The following is an 11117-nucleotide window of genomic DNA, read 5'->3' as shown; positions in this document are numbered from 1 at the left end:
AGGAAGATAACACAATGTGTGAGAGGATGGTACCTCGCTACGGACATCTTGTTGGTGTGTGATGTCCAGAACCAATGTGTGGTTTTGTGATTAGTGTCACCTTCATCAGGGTGTGGGGTTGTCACAGTCCTAGAGGCTTTAAGGGCTTAGACTACAGCAATGTAAAAGGTTGGGCTTGTGGGCAAAAAGGGTTTTTTTTGTTTGTTTTATTGAGGGGACAAATGTCCCAAAAATGCAACAACTACTATCGTGACCCCCACCACCATAGGAAACTGACAATTCAGATGTCTCCCACAACCCCATTGTCATCCCCCGGGGACTACATTCACTGTTCCTATTTTGTGATCCAGGTTTTAGTTTTCTCATATTCACTTATTAATTTAAGGACAGACGTGTTGCAGAAAATTGGGACCTGCATAGAATTTACCCTAATTGGGCCCAAGGTGATGACCCCCCTTAAAAGAAGGCGCCCTGTGTAGTCTCCGAATCCTGACTGACAATTCCCAAAGCTAGTTGTTTGACTCGAGAATAAATCCAGACAGTTGTGGTCACATACGCAAAATAGACGTGGGAAAAACCTTTAACCCTTTACCGCCACAAGCAGGTTGGACATATAGACGGCGTCCTCACCCAAGAACACGGTGGCAGACAGCACCCTCCAGAGTATTACTCTGGGATACTACATTCAGTTATTACAGTGACCCCTGCCTGTGTAAGAGCTGGGCAGCTGTTTCAGGACTCTATTTGACAGACAGAGGACATAGTGTTAAGCTGCCCCCTCACTCCAAGCTCCTCATGCTGTATCTGAAAGACTCCAACAGGCTCAGACCCACCATCTTTCAGTATAAAGGCCGGACAAATATTAAGCTTTTCCCTCTTTACATTCCCCCATAATGCTCTCAAACTGTAATGGTCTAAATCCAGCTGCATGATTAACAGTGGATTGTAGAAAAGGGAGGAGAATATTTGGATGGGGAAGTGGGAGGGACCGTGAGCCAAGACCTGCCCCTGAGGGAGGGACCATGAGACAAGACCTGTCCCTGTGGGAGGGACCGTGAGACAAGACCGGCCCCTGTGGGAGGGACCATGAGACAAGACATGTCCCTGAGGGAGGGACCATGAGACAAGACATGTCCCTGTGGGAGAGACCGTGAGACAAGACTTGCCCTTGTTTTTCAAACTAGCAGGTGAAGAAGTTCAGTTTGATATGACTCATGACTGTCAGGCATTGGTGGAGGCAGAAACAGAGGACTTGACAAATATCACTGATGTATCACTCACTAACCCCTCTGCTGAGTATTTTATAGATGGTTCCATAGCTTTGGACAATGATCAAGGACTGTTCATCACCGGGTATGCAGTAGTCCACAATGGTAAGGCAGTAAGAACCACTCCCCTCGAGCTACTCTGCCCAAGAGGTTGAGCTGAAGGCATTCGCTGTAATGTGCAGTCTGGGAAACGGTAAGAAGAGTAATGTATTTTCTGACTCACAATACGCTTTTGGGGTAGCACACGACTTTGGCGTCATTTGGCGGAGCCGTAATTTCCTGAAGTATGCGCAGGCGGTAGAGCAGCTACTCGCAGCACTCACCATTCCCCAAAGGGCAGCCATAGTCAAAGTATCGGCACACGCACGGGAACAAACTCCCCTTGCAGTAGGGAATGCACTGGCCGACAAGCTGGCTAAAGAAGCAGCGAGACTACCTCTGACAGGAATACTGGCCATAACAGACATAGCCCTCTAAGGGAGCTTAGTGACCGAGAGTGCGGGGCGCCACCTTTCAGCAAAGGAGGCTGGCACCGTACCGGCCCTAGTGGCCGTTGATCGTGAACTGTTTCAGGTCTTCCAGACCCAGGACCCCTCAAACGAACAGAATGCAATGCGCTGTACGGTCAGAGTCAGTGGTATGGCAGGTAAACACCCGGATTTGCCTCCCTCACTGCCTGTTCCCCATGATGGCTGCCCTGGCACATTCCCCGGTGCAAAGGTGTGACGTGTGCAGTAGTGCTGCAAAACTGATGTGCCCCAGGGTTCCCGAATATGGCTGCAAAGTATGTCTTGTTTGCGCAAAACACAGCCCCGGTAGGCCTATTTGAGTTCCGCAGAAATTCAGCACCAAAACCAGATTACTCATTTCAGAGACTGCAGGTGGATTACATACTGCTGCCTAAGGTGGGTACTTATGAATATGTCCTGGTATGTCTGAAGCTTAGACCGTGATGAAAGATAATACAAAGACCACAATTACCATCAAGAAAGTAATAAGTAAGGTGGTTTGCAGATATGGGTTTCCCAAAACTATAGAAAGTAACAGAGGTGCTTACTTCAATGGAGAATTAAATGAAACAGATCATGGCTACTTTGGGAATAGAACATGCTTTCCACGTTCCCTATGACCCACAAAGTAGTGGGAAGGTGGAACGCTTTAACGGTACTCTTAAATTAAAGTGCATGGAGGAAACACACTTGTCCTGGGTAGATTGCTTGTCCATCACATTGCTTTCAGTGAGAACTGCCCGAAGAGGTATAAAGAAGCTGTCCCCATATGAATTAATGTTTGGTAGTATTCCTGAGACAGAATTATATTTCCCACAGTAATTGCAGGCCTCGTATGCTTTTCTCACTGAATATGTCGCTGAGTTGCACAAACATCTGACTGTTACTCATAACTGTGTTCTTTCCTCCATCCCAGACCCCATGTTTATAAGCGGCACACACATACCGGCACCAGGCGACTGGGTCGTGGTCAAGAGACACATAAGGAGACCATTGGAGCCTAGATCCAGGGAGCCATTCTAAGTGATGCTAACCACTGCCACTTCTGTCAAGATCCAAGGCAAAGATAACCACTCTGCCTTTTGGATTATGCTGATGGCAACTGTACCTCTTGTCCTATCAATGAGGCACTAAGGGGTACTTCACACACAGCGAGCTCACTGCCGAGATCGCTGCTGAGTCACGCTTTTTGTGACGCAGCAGTGACCTCATTAGCGATCTCGCTGTGTGTGACAATGAGCAGCGATCTGGCCCCTGCTGCGAGATCGCTGCTCGTTACACACAGCCCTGGTTCGTTTTCTTCAAAGCCGCTCTCCCGCTGTGACACACAGATCGCTGTGTGTGACAGCGAGAGAGCGACAAATGAAGCGAGCAGGGAGCAGGAGCCGGCGTCTGACAGCTGAGCTTAGCTTGTAACCAAGATAAACATCGGGTAACCACGGTTACCCGATATTTACCTTAGTTACCAGCCTCTGCAGCTCTCACGCTGCCTGTGCTGCCGGCTCCGGCTCTCTGCACATGTAGCTGCTGTACACATCGGGTTAATTAACCTGATGTGTACTGTAGCTAGGAGAGCAAGGAGCCAGCGCTAAGCGGTGTGCGCGGCTCCCTGCTCTCTGCACATGTAGCTGCATTACACATCGGGTTAATTAACCCGATGTGTACTGTAGCTAGGAGAGCAAGGAGCCAGCGCTCAGTGTGCGCGGCTCCTTGCTCCCTGCACACACAGCTGTGCGCTGGTAACTAATGTAAACATCGGGTAACCATACCCGATGTTTACCTTAGTTACCAGTCTCCGCAGCTTCCAGACCGCGGCTCCGTGCAAGTGCAGCGTCGCTTGCACGTCGCTGCTGGCTGGGGGCTGTTCACTGGTCGCTGGTGAGATCTGCCTGTTTGACAGCTCACCAGCGACCATGTAGCGATGCAGCAGCGATCCTGACCAGGTCAGATCGCTGGTCGGATCGCTGCTGCATCGCTAAGTGTGAAGGTACCCTAAAAGAGGACTGTGATAACAAACTGATAAAGCATCACCAAGTTCTGTTCCAAGATATGGACTCTAAAGCACTAAGAACTGTTGGATATGCACTCCGAGCCCAATATCTTCTAATTCTATGCCATATCTTGCAGATCCCCTGACCCTATATGAGGACTATAAGTTAAGCCTGTGATGCTCCCACTCTTAGGACTGGAAAAACTGTGAGAGTACTTCAATTACTCGTGATTTTTTGTAATGATAGTTGTTTCCAGAAAAGTGACCATGGATGTTTTGAGCAATAGTGAACTGTGGTTTACACATTCTGTGTAGACTTGTGAACAACTTTACCAATTTAACTAACATTTTGAGTCTAAAACATTCTGAAGGAATGAGGTCTGTCTCAAAACCTGCTGAAATTGGTGTGCCAAACCTTCGAAGCAAAGGACGTTTGACTGATAGGTGTTGTGTTGGGAGAACCACTGACATAATACACTGCATAATTCCTAAGGATTTATGTCTAGTATGTGGTCACCAGGCCTACAAATGACTTCCCCGGGGCGCAGAGGGGATCAACACCTCTGCACGCCTTATACCGTTACCTTCATATTTCCTCATGGTGTTCTAGATATAAGTGCTTTATCCAAACATTCCCTATATAACCGAGCTGCAGACAAATGTCTCCGACAATTTGGTTCTCAGGTATCACTGGGTGGCTGATGGGCATTCTACACATGGGAATGTTGGTACTATTAGTGTATGTAGCTGCTAGAATTGGTGAATTTGTTATGACAACACTATGAAAAGAGACATGTAAGATCAAGTATCACAGGCCGTCAGTTACCACATGTGAAAAATATCTCAGTGCTCCCTTAGTAAATATATATATGATGAAATTTACAAACAAGATATCTATCGGTGAACGGGGTTGGCCCTCCATGCTGTCATAGCATGGGGATATAGCTGATGGATAAATTGTCTGTAAATAATAAAAAGGGAGGAATTGTTATGGTTAATATTTTATATTAAGTTTTGATTATCATTTAAGCAATTTATATATGTTTAATAATTTTGTATTTTTGTATTAGCTTTATAAGTGTTATTCATAAAAGCAATAGCACTGGGTGTAGTCGCTTTAAAAAGGTCTTTGTCTAAAGTTTCTTTGTTACTGAAGGTCCAGAAAACTGGACAGATCTGGTTTTAAGGAATTCAGCAGGATCCATAATTTACGATTTTGTTATTTTCAACTTTCATTCCATTTTTGGTCATGTACTAAGCCGTCCCCTTTTCTTTTGTGGTTTTAATAAAGTACTGTTTGGGCATCTGAGATTCAGACAAAGCCTGGTACACGGACAATGGCTGTGTGTTCTTGTGTTTGTCTCCGATGCATCGCTATTAATTGGACCAACATTGGCAAATCTGGAGATCACTTTGCATCTCACCCTAAATTAGCTCTCCCAGGAAAAGGGTTTCCACGACACCTGTCTCCGAGGCTACACAGCGCCGCCATCTCTGTTAACTATTCCCTATTTCCCACCCCGTCCTTTTAGTAACATGGCAGCTGCACACCCACCTTGGCAGGTACGCAGTGCCTTAGCTCCTTTCCGGCCTGTGGGTCCTATAAGTTTCCCTTTCCTGCCCCATCCCCCTCCTGACCGGAGTGCTTTTCCTCTCACTATGGGAGGTCAGGCTGCAGCAGCATCTCCTATTGTAAGCAAGGCTCCCCCCTACCTTTCCCCCCCTTGCCAGTTTATGCTGCTCTGTCCTTAGTCACTGGAACATTTGACCAGACACAAGCTCACCTCTGCCCCCTCCCCCTGCACTGCCTGCTGACACTGCTTTGCCTCAGTCACTGGCACATTTCACCAGACACAAGCTCACCTCTGCCCCCCCCCCTGCACTGCCTGCTGACGCTGCTCTGCCTTAGTCACTGGAACATTTCACCAGACACAAGCTCACCTCTGCCCCCTCCCCCTGCACTGCCTGCTGACGCTGCTCTGCCTCAGTCACTGGCACATTAAACCAGACACAAGCTCACCCTGCCCCTCCCCCTGCACTGCCTGCTGACGCTGCTCTGCCTCAGTCACTGGCACATTTCACCAGACACAAGCTCACCCTGCCCCCTCCCCCTGCACTGCCTGCTGACGCTGCTCTGCCTCAGTCACTGGCACATTTCACCAGACACAAGCTCACCTCTTCCCCCTCCCCCTGCACTGCCTGCTGACGCTGCTCTGGCTCAGTCACTGGCACATTTCACCAGACACAAGCTCACCCTGCCCCCTCCCCCTGCACTGCCTGCTGACGCTGCTCTGCCTCAGTCACTGGCACATTTCACCAGACACAAGCTCACCTCTTCCCCCTCCCCCTGCACTGCCTGCTGACGCTGCTCTGCCTCAGTCACTGGCACATTTCACCAGACACAAGCTCACCTCTGCCCCCCCCCCCTGCACTGCCTGCTGACGCTGCTCTGCCTTAGTCACTGGAACATTTCACCAGACACAAGCTCACCCTGCCCCCTCCCCCTGCACTGCCTGCTGACACTGCTCTGCCTGTCACTGGCACATTTCACCAGACACAAGCTCACCCTGCCCCCTCCCCCTGCACTGCCTGCTGACGCTGCTCTGCCTCAGTCACTGGCACATTTCACCAGACACAAGCTCACCCCTGCCCCCCCCCCTGCACTGCCTGCTGACGCTGCTCTGCCTCAGTCACTGGAACATTTCACCAGACACAAGCTCACCTCTTCCCCCTCCCCCTGCACTGCCTGCTGACGCTGCTCTGCCTCAGTCACTGGAACATTTCACCAGACACAAGCTCACCCTGCCCCCTCCCCCTGCACTGCCTGCTGACGCTGCTCTGCCTCAGTCACTGGAACATTTCACCAGACACAAGCTCACCTCTGCCCCCTCCCCCTGCACTGCCTGCTGACACTGCTCTGCCTCAGTCACTGGCACATTTCACCAGACACAAGCTCACCCGTGCCCCCCCCCCTGCACTGCCTGCTGACGCTGCTCTGCCTCAGTCACCGGAGCATTTCACCAGACACAAGCTCACCTCTGCCCCCTCCCCCTGCACTGCCTGCTGACGCTGCTCTGCCTCAGTCACTGGAACATTTCACCAGACACAAGCTCACCCCTGCCCCCTCCCCCTGCACTGCCTGCTGACACTGCTCTGCCTCAGTCACTGGAACATTTCACCAGACACAAGCTCACCCCTGCCCCTCCCCCTGCACTGCCTGCTGACGCTGCTCTGCCTCAGTCACTGGCACATTTCACCAGACACAAGCTCACCCTGCCCCCTCCCCCTGCACTGCCTGCTGACGCTGCTCTGCCTCAGTCACTGGAACATTTCACCAGACACAAGCTCACCTCTGCCCCCTCCCCCTGCACTGCCTGCTGACGCTGCTCTGCCTCAGTCACTGGAACATTTCACCAGACACAAGCTCACCCTGCCCCTCCCCCTGCACTGCCTGCTGACGCTGCTCTGCCTCAGTCACTGGCACATTTCACCAGACACAAGCTCACCCCTGCCCCCCCCCTGCACTGCCTGCTGACGCTGCTCTGCCTCAGTCACCGGAGCATTTCACCAGACACAAGCTCACCTCTGCCCCCTCCCCCTGCACTGCCTGCTGATGCTGCTCTGCCTCAGTCACTGGCGCATTTCACCAGACACAAGCTCACCTCTGCCCCCTCCCCCTGCACTGCCTGCTGACACTGCTCTGCCTCAGTCACTGGAACATTTCACCAGACACAAGCTCACCCCTGCCCCTCCCCCTGCACTGCCTGCTGACGCTGCTCTGCCTCAGTCACTGGCACATTTCACCAGACACAAGCTCACCCTGCCCCCTCCCCCTGCACTGCCTGCTGACACTGCTCTGCCTCAGTCACTGGAACATTTCACCAGACACAAGCTCACCCCTGCCCCTCCCCCTGCACTGCCTGCTGACGCTGCTCTGCCTCAGTCACTGGAACATTTCACCAGACACAAGCTCACCTCTGCCCCCTCCCCCTGCACTGCCTGCTGACGCTGCTCTGCCTGTCACTGGAACATTTCACCAGACACAAGCTCACCCCTGCCCCCCCCTGCACTGCCTGCTGACGCTGCTCTGCCTCAGTCACTGGAACATTTCACCAGACACAAGCTCACCCTGCCCCCTCCCCCTGCACTGCCTGCTGACGCTGCTCTGCCTCAGTCACTGGAACATTTCACCAGACACAAGCTCACCCTGCCCCCTCCCCCTGCACTGCCTGCTGACGCTGCTCTGCCTCAGTCACTGGAACATTTCACCAGACACAAGCTCACCCTGCCCCCTCCCCCTGCACTGCCTGCTGACACTGCTCTGCCTCAGTCACTGGAACATTTCACCAGACACAAGCTCACCCCTGCCCCTCCCCCTGCACTGCCTGCTGACGCTGCTCTGCCTCAGTCACTGGCACATTTCACCAGACACAAGCTCACCTCTGCCCCCTCCCCCTGCACTGCCTGCTGACGCTGCTCTGCCTGTCACTGGAACATTTCACCAGACACAAGCTCACCCCTGCCCCCCCCCTGCACTGCCTGCTGACGCTGCTCTGCCTCAGTCACTGGAACATTTCACCAGACACAAGCTCACCCTGCCCCCTCCCCCTGCACTGCCTGCTGACGCTGCTCTGCCTCAGTCACTGGAACATTTCACCAGACACAAGCTCACCCTGCCCCCTCCCCCTGCACTGCCTGCTGACACTGCTCTGCCTCAGTCACTGGAACATTTCACCAGACACAAGCTCACCCCTGCCCCTCCCCCTGCACTGCCTGCTGACGCTGCTCTGCCTCAGTCACTGGAACATTTCACCAGACACAAGCTCACCTCTGCCCCCTCCCCCTGCACTGCCTGCTGACGCTGCTCTGCCTGTCACTGGAACATTTCACCAGACACAAGCTCACCCCTGCCCCCCCCCTGCACTGCCTGCTGACGCTGCTCTGCCTCAGTCACTGGAACATTTCACCAGACACAAGCTCACCCTGCCCCCTCCCCCTGCACTGCCTGCTGACGCTGCTCTGCCTCAGTCACTGGAACATTTCACCAGACACAAGCTCACCCTGCCCCCTCCCCCTGCACTGCCTGCTGACACTGCTCTGCCTCAGTCACTGGCACATTTCACCAGACACAAGCTCACCCTGCCCCCTCCCCCTGCACTGCCTGCTGACGCTGCTCTGCCTCAGTCACTGGCACATTTCACCAGACACAAGCTCACCCAGCCCCCTCCCCCTGCACTGCCTGCTGACACTGCTCTGCCTCAGTCACTGGCACATTTCACCAGACACAAGCTCACCTCTGCCCCCTCCCCCTGCACTGCCTGCTGACGCTGCTCTGCCTCAGTCACTGGAACATTTCACCAGACACAAGCTCACCCTGCCCCCTCCCCCTGCACTGCCTGCTGACACTGCTCTGCCTCAGTCACTGGAACATTTCACCAGACACAAGCTCACCCTTCCCCCTCCCCCTGCACTGCCTGCTGACACTGCTCTGCCTCAGTCACTGGCACATTTCACCAGACACAAGCTCACCCTGCCCCCTCCCCCTGCACTGCCTGCTGACGCTGCTCTGCCTCAGTCACTGGCACATTTCACCAGACACAAGCTCACCCTGCCCCCTCCCCCTGCACTGCCTGCTGACACTGCTCTGCCTCAGTCACTGGCACATTTCACCAGACACAAGCTCACCTCTGCCCCCTCCCCCTGCACTGCCTGCTGACGCTGCTCTGCCTCAGTCACTGGAACATTTCACCAGACACAAGCTCACCCTGCCCCCTCCCCCTGCACTGCCTGCTGACACTGCTCTGCCTCAGTCACTGGCACATTTCACCAGACACAAGCTCACCCTTCCCCCTCCCCCTGCACTGCCTGCTGACACTGCTCTGCCTCAGTCACTGGCACATTTCACCAGACACAAGCTCACCCTGCCCCCTCCCCCTGCACTGCCTGCTGACGCTGCTCTGCCTCAGTCACTGGCACATTTCACCAGACACAAGCTCACCCTGCCCCCTCCCCCTGCACTGCCTGATGACGCTGCTCTGCCTCAGTCACTGGCACATTTCACCAGACACAAGCTCACCCTGCCCCCTCCCCCTGCACTGCCTGCTGACACTGCTCTGCCTCAGTCACTGGCACATTTCACCAGACACAAGCTCACCCTGCCCCCTCCCCCTGCACTGCCTGCTGACGCTGCTCTGCCTCAGTCACTGGCACATTTCACCAGACACAAGCTCACCCTGCCCCCTCCCCCTGCACTGCCTGCTGACGCTGCTCTGCCTCAGTCACTGGAACATTTCACCAGACACAAGCTCACCCTGCCCCCTCCCCCTGCACTGCCTGCTGACGCTGCTCTGCCTCAGTCACTGGAACATTTCACCAGACACAAGCTCACCCAGCCCCCTCCCCCTGCACTGCCTGCTGACGCTGCTCTGCCTCAGTCACTGGCACATTTCACCAGACACAAGCTCACCTCTGCCCCCTCCCCCTGCACTGCCTGCTGACACTGCTCTGCCTCAGTCACTGGCACATTTCACCAGACACAAGCTCACCCTGCCCCCTCCCCCTGCACTGCCTGCTGACGCTGCTCTGCCTCAGTCACTGGCACATTTCACCAGACACAAGCTCACCCTGCCCCCTCCCCCTGCACTGCCTGCTGACACTGCTCTGCCTCAGTCACTGGAACATTTCACCAGACACAAGCTCACCCAGCCCCCTCCCCCTGCACTGCCTGCTGACGCTGCTCTGCCTCAGTCACTGGCACATTTCACCAGACACAAGCTCACCTCTGCCCCCTCCCCCTGCACTGCCTGCTGACACTGCTCTGCCTCAGTCACTGGCACATTTCACCAGACACAAGCTCACCCTGCCCCCCCCCCTGCACTGCCTGCTGACGCTGCTCTGCCTCAGTCACTGGAACATTTCACCAGACACAAGCTCACCCTGCCCCCTCCCCCTGCACTGCCTGCTGACACTGCTCTGCCTCAGTCACTGGCACATTTCACCAGACACAAGCTCACCCTGCCCCCTCCCCCTGCACTGCCTGCTGACACTGCTCTGCGTCAGTCACTGGCACATTTCACCAGACACAAGCTCACCCTGCCCCCTCCCCCTGCACTGCCTGCTGACACTGCTCTGCCTCAGTCACTGGCACATTTCACCAGACACAAGCTCACCCTTCCCCCTCCCCCTGCACTGCCTGCTGACACTGCTCTGCCTCAGTCACTGGCACATTTCACCAGACACAAGCTCACCCTGCCCCCTCCCCCTGCACTGCCTGCTGACGCTGCTCTGCCTCAGTCACTGGCACATTTCACCAGACACAAGCTCACCCTGCCCCCTCCCCCTGCACTGCCT

The sequence above is a fragment of the Anomaloglossus baeobatrachus genome, chromosome 9 (genome assembly GCF_048569485.1).
Source record: "Anomaloglossus baeobatrachus isolate aAnoBae1 chromosome 9, aAnoBae1.hap1, whole genome shotgun sequence".
NCBI lineage: Eukaryota > Metazoa > Chordata > Amphibia > Anura > Aromobatidae > Anomaloglossus > Anomaloglossus baeobatrachus.
Note: the sequence above shows the minus strand (reverse complement) of the source record.